The sequence below is a fragment of the Falco cherrug genome, chromosome 13, assembly GCF_023634085.1.
Source record: "Falco cherrug isolate bFalChe1 chromosome 13, bFalChe1.pri, whole genome shotgun sequence".
Taxonomy (NCBI): domain Eukaryota; kingdom Metazoa; phylum Chordata; class Aves; order Falconiformes; family Falconidae; genus Falco; species Falco cherrug.
In genome coordinates, this window is record NC_073709.1 from 12,144,545 (window position 1) to 12,158,939 (window position 14,395).

At 38.8% G+C, this 14,395-nt stretch overlaps 1 long non-coding RNA gene across 2 annotated transcripts in view; it reads left to right on the forward strand.

Annotated features, from left to right (window-relative positions):
* Positions 1-327: 327 nt before the first annotated feature.
* LOC129737300 (uncharacterized) overlaps positions 328-14,395 on the forward strand; it is a 51,801-nt gene continuing 37,733 nt past the window's right edge. The window contains exons 1-2 of one of the 2 annotated variants that reach the window (XR_008735000.1): positions 328-600; positions 1,201-1,275. This is a non-coding gene — a long non-coding RNA (uncharacterized LOC129737300). Of the gene's footprint in view, positions 601-655; positions 856-1,200; positions 1,276-14,395 lie in introns of those variants that run through there. The other variant, XR_008734999.1, reaches the window with a different exon arrangement.

Sequence of the window (14,395 nt, forward strand, 5' to 3'; positions counted from 1 at the left end):
ATATAATATAAGATAAAGTGTTTCATCAAGAATGAATGCTATTATTCAGCTATTATTGCTGAATAATGACTTAGCAAGCCTAAAATCAGTAAATTGGGAAGCTTGGGGAGTTTCAGCCATTCATCCTAGTTTGCCTGGCTGAAGATAGCTGGTTTGTTTTGACATCAGTGTCTTATAGTGTGCAATGTCTCTGAACATCAGTAATGTAAAATTTCACATTTTTCTTTTCCTATCCTCCTTTTTTTTATCCCAGCAAAACTTTCCAACCATCACTCAAAGCTAAAAAAAAAAAAAAAAAGCCAACCACTGTACCTTAATTCTCTGTTGTATTTTCTGCTTCTAGCTGAAAAGCTATCTTAACTTCAAGCTGTAAGTGGGTGAAACCAAGAATCATGGGAAGTCTCACCAAAATTAAGTTGTTTGGGTACGGGAGGGAGGAGTGTTAAAACCTCGGGGCGCGAGTTGATGCAGGAAGCTGCCAACAGGTCTTCCTGCAAACAGGCTGATGGCACCCTGCAGGGGTGAAAAAGATCTCAGTCCCCCATGCTGGAGATTTCCCCCTCCAGCCAGATTTGCTTCACTACAAAAATGAAAGGACAGGTGATACTTTCGTTTTGTAGATGAGGGGGAAATGGGGTCAGTTACTTCTCTCGTTGCAAGAAAACAGAAAAAGCAGAAGGATGAAGCGGGTTTGTTTCTAGCTGAGTGAAAGCAGGCATTCAGTTTCTGTTTTGCCTTGCATCTCAGAAAGTTCTAATAGCAAGGAAGGGCTGTAAGAAGCTGAATCTTCAGTAACAGCTGAGTAACATCTCACTGCTGATGCTTATAGCAGGATTTCTATGGAGCTGGGCTGTGGTAAAACACATATGTTAATTTTAATTTCCTTTTTGAAGTTCTATGCAGCTACTTTGGGGTAGTGGGATGTGATATTGGGACTCATGTCTTTGAAGTATAATGCCTTATCTAGCAGCTTCTTAAGACAGTGAGCAGAAGGCAGCTGAACCCTTGCATGACAGTTGTTAGACACCAAGAGGATAGGTGTTTTCCAAGCTAGCTACGTGGTAATATGTTTTAGATATGTTCTTTCAGGGCTGTTCTACAATGACACTCTGTCCTCTAGATAAGTCCCACTCAAGCCTGCCTTCCTTCTGTAAACAGGCAGTACTGCTAAAGGCTTCTTGTTTTTGTTTTGTTTTTCAGAAATAAGGAAGAAAAACATTCTTTGAGTCTTTAACTGCATTGTTTGGTACCAACAGCTGGAGCTAAGTGTCACTGGTCAGTCCGCTGTCATAAATACAAGGTCAAAGTGGTATCTGAAACTGTTGATGTGAGTGATCCAAAATGGCCTTCTTTAAGAAAGAATGGAAAACATACGTCAAACATATCCTTTCCAGTCTATTCTGTACTATCCTTGCAACAGGACTTCATGGGTGTGATGTCATGGGCAGCAATGAATGACAAAAGTCAGCAGAAATAACCCTTCATTCTGATGTTTTCTGACATTTTCTATTTAGATAACTGCCAATATTAATGTAATTCTCATTTTCTATCCAGAAACTGGAATCAAAAATTTCTAACATATCTGATTGTATACTATGTTAGACTTATCAGTTGTTTCAAAAAGACTGTCACATTCCACTTTTTTAAAGTGGAAAAAAAAATCACCAGCAAGAGTTGGCTTTCTGGTCCAGGAGTCAGTGTTATTCAATTAAGTGTGTTGGCATTTCTCTATACATCTTTTCTTGAACAGCAGTCACAATTAATAAGTCCATCAACTTTCACTGCCGCTGTTCAACTCAATTTGTAGTTGCCAGGTGCTTTTTGGAAATATGGGAAGATTGGCTGAAATTCTAGAAAACTCCATCTGGACTTTTTTTTTTGTTCCACAGAAGCAGTGATACATAATCTGTTATCAACATGTCAGCCAGTGCTGACCAAATATGATCACCTGAGACTGTGAAGCACCCACAGCCTTTCTGGTTTAGCACAAGAGGAAAAGCCTGACTCTGAACTTAAAACAACCTAGCGTATCACGCTGCTCATCACAACCAAAAGCAGGTTTTTTAAATGCTATCATTTTGTACCACAAACCTTGCAGCAAGGGGAATTGCATTATCTCATCTCCAGTAATAGTTTATAATGACAGCAAAGTTTTTTAAATGTGATCTGTCTTCTGTTGCACAAATAGGGAGAGGAAGTGCCAGGTTTTATAAAATAGCTTAACCCTATGTTTACACCATATAACGTATTTAGCTGGCAGGAACAGATTCTCCAGCTCCACAAACAGCATGCTTCTGCTCCCAACAGATAAGAAAATGGTATGTACAATGCATTGATTTTCCTTCTAGTACAACACAATAACGATGCTAAAGTTGTAAATCTGACATTAGCAGATATTTAGAATGGATATGGATGAAGTGTGCAGTATTTTATATTTAGCGGGGAAATTACAAGAAGGCTTGGTATATTATTTCCTACACACACACACACCTGCTTTTTTATTTTTTTTTAATCTTTTTGTCCTTTATACTTAGTTTCTGGTTTTTTTCTCTTTCATCCACAAGGCTTAGTTCTATTTGAATTATTTTTGGATATTGTCCCAGATGCCACAGGTTGCTGTGGTAATTTATAAATAATATAAATCCAGTAACCATAAAATTGGGTTCCATGTTTCAAATTGTTTTCTGTGACCTTCTTCTCTGTGTCGTGACCCTTTTTCATAAGCAGTGGTTTGCATCACCAATTCCACCTGTTCTTTCAGGAGATTGACTATTCCTGTTTTGTGCTGGTAAGAAAAAAGTAGAAGCAACAAGTAATGTGTCTTGCTTCATGTATATTGAAATGATCTGGGTAATGTGATATCATAACTAATAGCAATAACCTTAGCAGTTTTCCACAATAGTCTGTTCAATAATTTGCTATTAATATTGTGAATTGTTCTTCCTGGCTATGTTTACTTGATATGTCTAATGGTTTTGCCCTCATAATTCTCCCTGCCTCAGTTAAGCTAATAGCTATGACCCTTTCCTGTTAGCCTGTTGCTGCTCTTCATCATAAAACAAATTTGCTGACACTATGTAAAGTACAGTACTCAGTTCTTGCAGTCCAATTTTGACCCAGTGAGAGAAGAATTTTTTCACCTCAGAGGTGCTTATGGACAACAGAAAAAAGGCCTTTGGTCAAGGACTTCTGATCTTTGAATGTGTTACAAGCCACTTTACTGGACAGTGCATACATACTGACAGTGCATATGGTGCTGGGATATAGCACTACCTTTAGCTCTTCAATAAGAAAAATTTCTGATCTCTTCTGGACTGAGACAGACACCTAATGGGTGGGCTTGGAAATATGCCAATCACTTTCATATGTACGAAACCATTTATATGGATGGGAGGGAAAATATACCTCAGTTAATCAAAGCTCTTCAACTTATTGTTCAAGAATTCGGCATTTATTTACAACTGTCATGGCACCTTGTCAGAGTGTTATTTACTGCCTTTGCTACCATTTCAGACAGAAGGCATTGCCAAAATTAGTTTTCTTCCAAGATTTCAGTTCTTTGATTTTGATACAGCTGTGATCTTGCCTTGGCAGTATTTTGCACTTTCCTGATAGCCCCAGTGAAGTGATCTATTAAACCAGCATTACCAATTTCAAAATGTCTTTGCCACCTAGGTAACTGTATCGACTGAGGTCTGATGGTAGTATCATTTCATCAGCTGGTTCATAAACGAGGACTCTGAAAGCCGGCATGTAGCCGTTAGAACAGTAATAATCACTTTTGACCAATTTGTAGAGAGAACTATGTCAGATAGTCAGACTGACATAGTCTATGTCAGATATCTAAGCTCCAAGGCCCCCCTTACAACCTCTCGCCAAACTTCAAGTGTGATAGAAACATGGAGGTTAATAACAATGACTTCTTTACAGCAAAGAAACATGACTCCTTGTTTAGAAGTAGAAAACATTAAGCTGTTATAACTTTGTTCTAAACGTTTGTTTGAAACTCTCAGAGAAACTGCACTTTCCTAATTTCTTTCCTCATCCGTGCTTTTGTATCTCCTAACAGATCCTCTTTGTAAATACTTGTGTGGTCAATTCCAATTCCTCTTTTCAGCAGAGTAACTTAAAGACTTTCATTGTCCTGCCTGAAAAACATCGGTCCCAGCAGACATCTAAATCGCATCAGGCAGCATGTAAACTTTGTCTCCTATTCATCAATCTTACCAGTTTCTTCTGTGAAAGCACAAAGTAAAGTGGCTGTGAATAATAGAGGATGCACATATTTTGGAATGCCTTCTTGGCATTTGTTCTTGGCATGTCAATGTAGTCAAATCAGCTGGCAAAAATACTGGAACACCTCCTTTCTTTGATAAAAGAACTAGTTACTTTAAAGAAACATCTATCATGAAAAACAAGAGGCCAAAAGAATTTGAAAAAATAGAGGATGTTAACCCTTACAAATAGGTAATAAGGCATGGCCTTTGGAGAAGGAATAAACTCCATAAATACACCAAGTTAAGAAATAACAAGATAATATCAAGGAGAACCAAATGGTTGATGGGACCAAACAGAAAATTACTTGAAATATGTGTGAAATATCCTAATTAACATACTAAAACATCACCCTCGAGCAAAGAAAGCCCCCTACTAACAAAGCCCCCTCCCCACAGAACGTGCTGTGAAAAGAAATAATACTGTACCTCTAAAAGGAGAAGAGGCTCATAAGAACCAATCAGAATTGTGACTAAATGTAATTAAAAACAATTGTTTGAGGTGTATAAAATGTTTTAAAATGTGTTAAGAGGCACGCTAGCTTTGTGGGTTTGCCACCTAACATCCATTTCTGCATAGACATGTGACAAACAACTGTCTCGGCTCTGCGTGGATCGGCTCTTGCACACTGGGTGAAGAACCCAGATCTGGGATAACACCTTCAGTGGGCAAATCTGTACAGAGGCTAATGACACCCAGAAGGCCCATCCTCTGGATACTGTCATCGGTTGTGTCATTTCCAGATGGACATTCAGTTCTTGGCTGACAGGTTTGTTGGTGTTCCATGGAGATGTGTTTCTGGGGCATGAGCAGGCTGGCCTTATGAGGAACAAAACAAATGTCCAGGCTGCTTATTGAAACAAATCCTTCTGTTGTAATACTTAGCTGGATGGATCCAACTTACTCAGAGTGGCAGAAGGGCAAGGTTCACATTAAAACTGTAATTGTTCTGTCTCTGTTCCTGATCTGGTATCAAGATGCAGTCTAGATGGGTACAACTCAGTCAGGCAAGGTAGCATGTGCCTGCTATTTCTGAAGTTATATTTTATGCCAGGGACTATTATTTTCTCTGTCTTGCCTGCTTCATGGTTTGTGGTTATAAAATCCTCCATAAATTATGCACTTCTCTTAATTTCTCTGGACGCTGCCTCAATAACCAGTCTCACCCCAACTGTATTTATTATAAACAACTTCACCAGGTTAATCTCTATTGCCTGCTCCACAAGCCACAATTACTGATAGCTACAGTCTCGGTGGTTTTGAACTACTCTCCATGGTAAAACTGTTCAGGAATATGCCTCTGCTTTAAAGCAATGTTAATATGTTTCTTTCCTATATGCACAATTCCAAGTTAGCTGTCTTAAGGATATTTGACTAACAAAACTAAAACAAGAAAATTGCACTAAATATAAAACACAGAAAAGTGCAGTGTTTTGGAAGTCCTCCCTTCTGGAATGAATGATATTAAACAAATTAAAGCAAAAATTCAATTTGTATTAAGTTACAGAATGAAATTCATAGTGAATTAATCATGGGAGTCAATTGGTCAGGCATTGGAAATGCTAGCAAATCACACCAAACACTATAAAGGCTGAAAAGTTCTTTTCAACAATCAAATAATTTGAGTTATTTGCCTGCAAATAAAATTTTAATAATGACACTAATGTTTGGATATATTTGTGTAAAATAAGTAGTGGCTATTTATAATCCAACCAAAATTTGTATTCTTGCTTAATTAATTGTGTGTGTGTGTGTGTTTAACCATAGTTGTGGCACTTCAGTGAATTTGTGATTTATTAAAAATAACTTGAGATTAATAAATGACAGCTCTTACTGTAATGAAGTTCTTCCCAGCATCAGTATTAGCTTCAAAACTTTACGTAGTTAAAAGTAGAGTGAATGTAAGTAGGTACACATAGCTGCTGGAGTACATTGCTAGATTTATTTTGGTGATAGCCACTGCAAATACGGCAGTACCGGAGTAGTAGAGCCTTTTGGGGGGAGGCTTTTAGTGCAAAATTATTATTCTAAGCCCCAGAAACTTTTGAGGCTAATTCTTGTATAGCAATAGTTAGAACCCCAGCATCTTTTACTGATAGTGCAAGGGTATCTGACAGCTTCTTACCAAGTATAACCTAAGAATAATGAGTCCAATAGGATTAACCATAGTCATCTCTGCCAATTTGCCAAGGAAAACAGCTAAAATTGAAAGGTTCTTTCTGGTCAAAGGTCATGTTTGCTGATGAGTTTTCTACCTACTTAAGAGTGTGTTGTTTACTAAAAGAAGGTGTGTTGTGCTAGACTTCTATGTTTGAAGACTTTTGTTGTTTGCACCATACATGACAGCTTCCCACAAGAAACTCTGCTGAGTTTTATGTAGTTCCTCTGTGTGACTTGTAATGCATCCTTTAAGAAAAAAACATCTCTTTTGAAATTTACATCTCTAAAACGTGCTTGTAGTCATAAGGCAACAACTTCTGCCTCCTTATTAGCTGACTTTAACACTGTATAGTTATTTATGGGATAGATTGAAAGTATAAATGCTTCTTCATTAATCTATGACTTAGGTTTAATCAGCGCTGAGATTTGGGGTTTGGGGACCATTAAGGCAGTTCTACCATTTACCCTGCTCTGTGTCATCACTACCAGTTAAACATAACTTTGTAAATGAAGAGTATTCTTGCCACCTATTAATTGCCTCCTGGGATGGAAATGCCTTTTAGCTTCATTCAGTGTAGCTTTTTGTATGCAGATTTCTCAACCATTAATCACTACACTCAGGACTCACAATCTTTCAGCATTAGACTTATGGCTGCAGGATAGGAATTGTTTTTTTGGCTGGTTTGGGTTTTTTTTTCTGTTTGCCGTTTTGTGGGTTTTTGCGTGTGTGTGTGTGTGTGCATGTGCCACATTTTGATAGGGAATTAGGAGAAACTATGTGCATTGAACTCTAACCACCAAATCCCCTCTGTTCTGGACAGATAATACTAGTGTCAGTGGTTAAAGACAACATTTCCATACTTTGAGTAAAAGTTTTTTACAAATATTTTGGAGAAGAGAAGAAAAAAGACATCCAATGATTTTTTAAGTTATCTTTCCTAAACATGACTTGCCAAAGTCTTATGCTAAATAGAGTAATATTAAAAATGAGGTAGAACTATTTTGATTTCATAAATGCACAGATAATTGTAAGTTGTTTGGAAAAAGGACACTTAATTCAGTGAACTTATTTAAAGGAAAAATAGAAGGAACTCTGTGATCTTCATGTATTTTTTAGATCTGCTAAATCTTTTCACTACCCAATTATACTGACCATAAAAGTGAGAGTAAAAAATATTAACGATAATAATAATTTGCATATTAAATTTATTTGTTAAAAATGTTAGTGTACTTTTTGAGATCTTGGAGGCTATATGATACAAGTTGCTAAGAAGTGTCCTTGAGGAGCAAAAATTTCTTGTGTCTAGACTGGCAGTTTTTACACCACCTCCTTTTAAGCCTCCTCTTTCACTCCCTCAAATCTTTGCACAGTGGTTGCTTCTTACCAGCCTACCCCAGCAATCATAGGTCACCCTGTGAGGAGCACAATATGTAGCTACTGTAGTTACTTTGCATCCTCTGAACAGCCCTGGAAATTTTGCACTTTTTAAGAGATTGGGTGACTATATTTCAGGATGTAGGTGCTAAGGCATGGAGACTTAGCTAATTGCCCAAAATAGTAGAAGTATCAAGTAGCAGGGGTGGGAATTAGTAACATACCTTGAGGTTCGGTGCAGTAATTTGAATTCTGAGATGTGGCATTCCCATTGGGCCAGAACAAATGACATAAGGTAGTGAGACAGCCTTCTGTCTTAAACTACTGTTTCATTTCCTAGTTAAATGAACTGAGGTTTGGGCTTTTCATTTCAGCAAGGCAAACAGGCTGAGAGATGGTGGTTTTGACCATTTTGAACTTCTGTGGACTGTCCTCCATAGAAGGACACTCACTAAAGGCATAAAGTTTTGTGTGATAACCTTTAAAATTAATTTTAAAACTGTAAAATGCTATCGTGCCTCTGTGCTGCGTAAAAGGCTACTGCTAAATTCTATAGAAGCATAGGAGGTGAGTTAGAAATGCATACCTGTTTTTCATGATTCTGTTCTGTTACTTGGTACTGTTTAGTAAGAGATTATAGAAAAACCTCAGTTATGGAGCTTTAAAAGGAGAACATAATCCCTTTGTGTTTGCACTTAAGATAACTTTGAATTGGAGCTTTGTGAGAGTACAGATCTAACGTGCACAGTTTGTGCAGATGTCTTCATACAATTTGTGAACTGTAGAAAAGACCTAGTTACGTGCTCAAGATAGAAGATAAAGCAATCAGTGCTTCACCGCAGCTAGAGAAACTACTGTGCAATTGGCTTGGCTAGAAATTCTTACCACTACTAAGTAATCATTGTAGGAGGCTATTTCCCTACACATGGTTTCCTCTAAAATTAGAGAAGGTAGACCAATATAAGCAATTTGCTCTTCTTATCAGTTTGGAGGTTTAAGCAGCTTTCCTGAGCAGAAACACCCCTGGAATACAGTACAAAGCTGGTAAAGGAGATATTATCTCTTTCATAATGTATGTAACAAACACAAGCAAAATTCTGGTGAGTGGAAGGGAACTGTGGAGAAAAGTGCGATAGAAACATGAGTAGACTGCAACAAGGACAGCATAGAAAACCCTGTTACAGGGCCACTAGTTGCAACCACTTTCACTTGACGATTTATGGGAATAGCACTAATGCACACAGCCTCTCAGAAAAAAAGATTTTTCTCTGTCTTAGGATTTCAGTCATTCTCCCAGAGCCTGGGCTTCTCATCTTTTTGGGATCACTGTCTCCCGTCATCCTGTCTCTGAAAAATTATGACTGAGTCAGTTTCACCTGCTGTGCACAAGCATAGCTACCCATAATGAAGCACCAACTTCAGCAAACACCTTTTGAAATTCTTCTTTTTAAAGATGGGGCTCTTTTCTTGTAAAAGAGGTCCATTAAAATAGTAAGAAGCTCCTTGATGTGTTCTTCACCAAAGAAATATGTGACACTTCATAGGCAATGTTCTGTAACTACCTTACTTTTTTTTTTTTCTAACATTTCTTTTGCTTTTGTTGTTTCCCCATGTATATGTATCTGTTTGAGATGACAGGCTTAGACCTAAATGTATAGTAGTCATTTTAGAAATTAAAAAAAAAAAAAAAAGAAAGAAAGAAAGAAAATGCCCTTGGCATCATGGAATAGTGTTATGCTCCTTGGGAAGTGTATAACACTCACCATGGAGAAATAAGGTGTTTCAGTCTTTACTAGTTACAGTTGACTCCGTGATGGAGAAACGAGTAAGAGATCTCTGCTGATTCTGTGGAACTAGCCAGGGGCAAGAGTAGACAGAGAAGTAAAACCTGCATTTTTCTGGCAGTGTGACTCTGTGTGTGTGTGTCACTAGTCTGGCTTTCCAGCTGAGATCTCCCGAGGATGCAAAGCTCGGTAATGACTTCCTGAACCCTGCAGCAGACACCTCTGTTGCCCCTTCTGCTTGGCATCATCCAGAGGCCAGCATATGGCCTGGCAGAGAGGGAATTAAACTGTTGCCTCACTCACCTGCATTTAGCAGAGTAAATAACACCAACTAGCAAGTTATGAGATGTAAATAGAGGAGTAACTGCCTTTGCTGTGAAATGAGGTCTTACTGTGTTAAACAACCATGCTTCAGCCCGTATCACAGAAGAGGCATTCTCATGCTCCTTGTGTAAGCCAGCTTTGATTACTGAGTGCCCGCATGATGTTCAGATGCATATGATGCAGTCCTTACTATCAATATTTACTATCTAATAGTTGTATTGCTACACAGAAGCAAATAGAAACGTGATAGGTGATTCCGGACAAGTTAGGATAGTAGTAACTAAGGTCAGGAATGAAAGGCAGCATCACTCAGAAATTAAGCTGTTTCCTCTTTTTCTTTTTATTTTTGTATGATGTCTAGCAGCCATTACTTACTTTCTTAAAGCCTACAAGTCTGAGTGACATATACCTATACCAATTAAAGCAATTCAGAGCATTTTTATGAAGCTGCTTTCCTAACAGAAGTGCACCTGTTGTGTCCTGTTCCTTTCCTCTTCCTGCCTTCAAAATCTAATGGTTTTCTGGGCAGGTTTGGCTGTAGTTCAAATTCTGCCCTTAGTTTTCTTGCATGATGACTACCCCTCACAGTTAAATACCTATATAAGCTCAGTTGTATGCTCTTTTTCAGCTCCAGGTGGAGGATCTTAGTGAGCATCATGTAGCTAAATAGCTACTTGGTATTCATTTAGTGACTGACTTCATCTACATTACAGGAATGCACCTGGGAGGTATTTGAAAGCAAAAAAGATGCAAGTGGGGACCAGCTTTTGGTGACTACAGGAATGCAACATTTCTGAGAAGTGATATATCAATTCCAATCCAAATCCAAAAAATAGGTGAAAAGAAATTAGGAGTCATCCAGGTGCAAAGAGAGAATGGCTTAGGTAACTTCAGAAATTGTGCAACTGCATGATGTGTAAGAGCAGAGTTAATGAGAAGAAGTGATGGAACTGTGTGAACTCACAGGCAAAAGCTGCTAGACAGAACTCAACAGAAGCAGGGAAGGAGTTGTATGAAATTTTCCAGCTCTGGAAAATGCAAGCTTTAAAAAAAGGCTGAGACTCTTCCCTGCCGTGAAACTCCCCATAATAACAACACCCTAAGGTGGGGAGTCAGCTCTCTCTACCGCTCTGTAGTTTAGTGACTGTGATGTCAAATTTGTGAATACAATTTGTGTTGTGAAAACAGACTGGAAACATTAGGTACACTAAAATAAAAGCAAAAGAGAAACAGCGGGGTATTCACTGACTGATCTGCTCCTACCCCATTCTACAGAATCCAAACTCTGTTGTGCGTTGCATTTGATGAGATGGAGATGTTCCAGTGGAAACACATCACACATGAACTCTTAGTCAACTCCTCTACTCCTGAAAGAGGTGATTATTTTGGCTGATAACCATTGTATCATCTGTAATCACACAGTCACCATGCAGAGACTCCACTACTTACAACCACTCTCATTTTAGTATCCCAAATAATTTTGAAACCAAATATTATTTTATTTTTCACTCCAGATTAGTTCATTAAAAATAATTAAAAACAGATGTGACTTCTCCTGACCTGGAAAAGCACTCTGCAAAAATTATGAAGCTGATTTCCCATACACATACATCCTGATGTCCTTTAAGTGTTAATGTTGATTAACCACGATGCTGACGGTAAAGCACAAAAGCACAATCCTGCGTTGGGCTCCTAGAAGTTGTCCACATTGAGAAGCCGAATGTAATGTCTCCGACAATCACATAATAAAGGTCAAATCAGTCTCAAGGAGTCAAATACAATACAAATATGAAATAAGTATAGCAGTCGATGGCTCTTCTGTCAGGACAAGCACATGCTGTTGAGTGAATGAGCTTGCATTTCTATTCTGTGGGGAGGCAAGCACGTAGTATAGCTGCAGTCCACATCTTTGGTACAGATCACAATCTTTCTGCATGCTCCCTTCCTAAAGACATGGTCACAGAGGCAGCCTGTGCTTTGAAGCATACTGTTTTGTTATGGCAATTCCTGAATGGATTTTTTACATGTGCATGCAGGCAGTCTTAGATGTGTGGGTTGCGGGGAGTTGTTCTGAATGCTCTCAGTGAGCTTCCAGTACCAGAGATCTACTGCAAGGACACTAGAAATAGTACCAAAGGGATTGTGTGTTGCAGGTTTTGGGAAAACTAATTCAGCGCTCTTATTTGCAGCAACATAGTCACTGGCAGCCCAGCAAGCTGTGCAGTTCTCTCTTTATTGTGTTTTAAATGGAGCTGGCTTTTGGTGTGTATAACTGGGAAGTTACAGTGATATTAATTAAGTCCCACATGTAGAAGCCAATTTTTAAAGACTGAAACTGTGAACTTAAAAAGATAAAGTCTGGTAGCAGCCCATAAAAGCTCTCAAATTGAGGTTTCTTTCCTTTCTGGAATATGTACCATAATTAGTCCCATAGATCTTTGGTTTTACTAGTGTGATAGCTTTTTATGCTGCAGACTAGATGTTCTAACAGGATGTGTATGCATAAAGATAAATGGCGTTCTATAATAGCACCCCCACAACATATTTGCTAGATTTGTAAGCCGCTGTTCTGTAGACCCACACAGCTTCCTGTGTGCTTTGTGCCAATACTTTTAAAGGCAAGTTATGTTATTTTTTGGCTCTGTGTGTTCCTAATGAATGATTAAATATTAATTGCCTCCAGTGCCTGCTGATGGCATGAGATGATCTGACAATTACGAATACTTTCCGTGTTTGCTAACATGCTCAACCAATATTACTCTGAAGAGCAGCGCTGATGTCAGTGGAATAGAGGTAGGCAAAGTGGGAACAAGGTGTCTGTGCATTTTATTAGTGTTTGAAGAAAAAAATCACTACTTGCAGCTTGGGGGAAAGAGTTAAATCATAGCAGCTATGCACACTTTGTTAACCAGTGCCAGTTTTTCTGGCTGAATGAATTTTGAAGATTCTCTTCAGACTGCCTCTGAGCTGTAGATTTGTAGCTTCCAAGCCTGCTCCTCAGAAGGAGTGGCCCGTATTCACATGGACACTGACAGGTCCATTCCTGCTGATACTATGGTACAGCATGGCAACTTCATGATCCTTGCAGGATCCTGAGCACGCTGATGCCAGCGTGCAGCAAGAAGGGGACAAGTCTTCTGAGACTTGATCTCCAGCTTCCCCACTTGAGAGAAATTGTTAATACTCATCCATCAGCTCCCAACACGTCCAGCTATATCAGCTCTATGTTCCCAGACACAGGTAGACTTAAAAATCCACAGTGCAGCTTCAAAGACCCTTCTGCACCTGTGTTTCCTTTGAACTCAGAAATCTAGACCGTGGATGAGAATTGTTCCCACCAGTTGCTGCATGTTCCCCTACACCAGGACCTGGTGTGGGTAATCATCAAGTCAGAGCTGACAGAATTTTCCCATCAAAACAATGTTAAAAGATGGATATCAGTTTTCAACCGAGACAAAAAGTTTGAATAAATTTTCCCCGTAAATCTGATGATCTGGAATAGAAAGAGTGAAAAATATTTCAGTTTTTAGAAGTTTTACAAAAAATATGTTTTACTTTTGATTGTGGTTTTCATTTTTTTATAGTATTTTTTTATCAGAGAAAGCACTTTCTATATCTTATTCTTTTTCGCCATAAGCAGAAGAATATGGGGAAAAGAAAGGATTATGACCATTTTCCTTTGAAACTTAGAAGATGTCAATGTTGAATACCACTTCTAAAAATATATAGAATGCTTTTCATACACTTCTTTTCAGCCAGTGCGATTCAGGTTCTCATGTTCCACATGACTATTAATGGATATTAACAAACCAGAACTGTGCTGTATAGTGGCTGCCAGATGATGCACTGGGCCCCTGAGGGCTGTGTTAATATTCTTCCCGTTCTGGCTTAAGCCTCACAGTTTTAGGCCTGTTGACCAACAGAAGCAGGGATTATCTTAGCCCACAATAAGGAACCTGTATTTTCTCTCTTGTTCCTTGATTGCAAGCGTGATGGAAATACAGAAGTTTTTCGCTCCTGTGGAAAGAGGGGATCAGATTTCTCTGCTGTTTTCTGCTTCCACAGGAGATTTGGGAAAGCAGACATCTGTCTTTAGCAGTCTGGGTAATGCTGCTCCTTTCTCCTCCCCTTGGACTCCTGCACCACAGTCTTAGCAAGACTATTTATTTCCTCTGCCCTCCAGCATCTGTTTTTCAGTCTATCCCTGCAGAAATTTCAAAGGTCTACAATAATTCTAAGACAAAAGGAAAATCACTGGTTCCTGACAAATTTTAGAGCAGAATCTGTATCACTGAAACAAGAAAAGAGATAGCCAAGCAGGTGTATATTTCATGTAACCAACGCATGCCTCAGATGAGTAACAGTGATTGTGTTCCCTTCCTTTTTCTTTCTCTTTTCCTTTTATTTTTCTTCCTTCCTTCTCTCTCTCTCTCTCTCTCCGCGCCCCCCCCCCCCCCCCCCCCCCATCTGTCAAGAC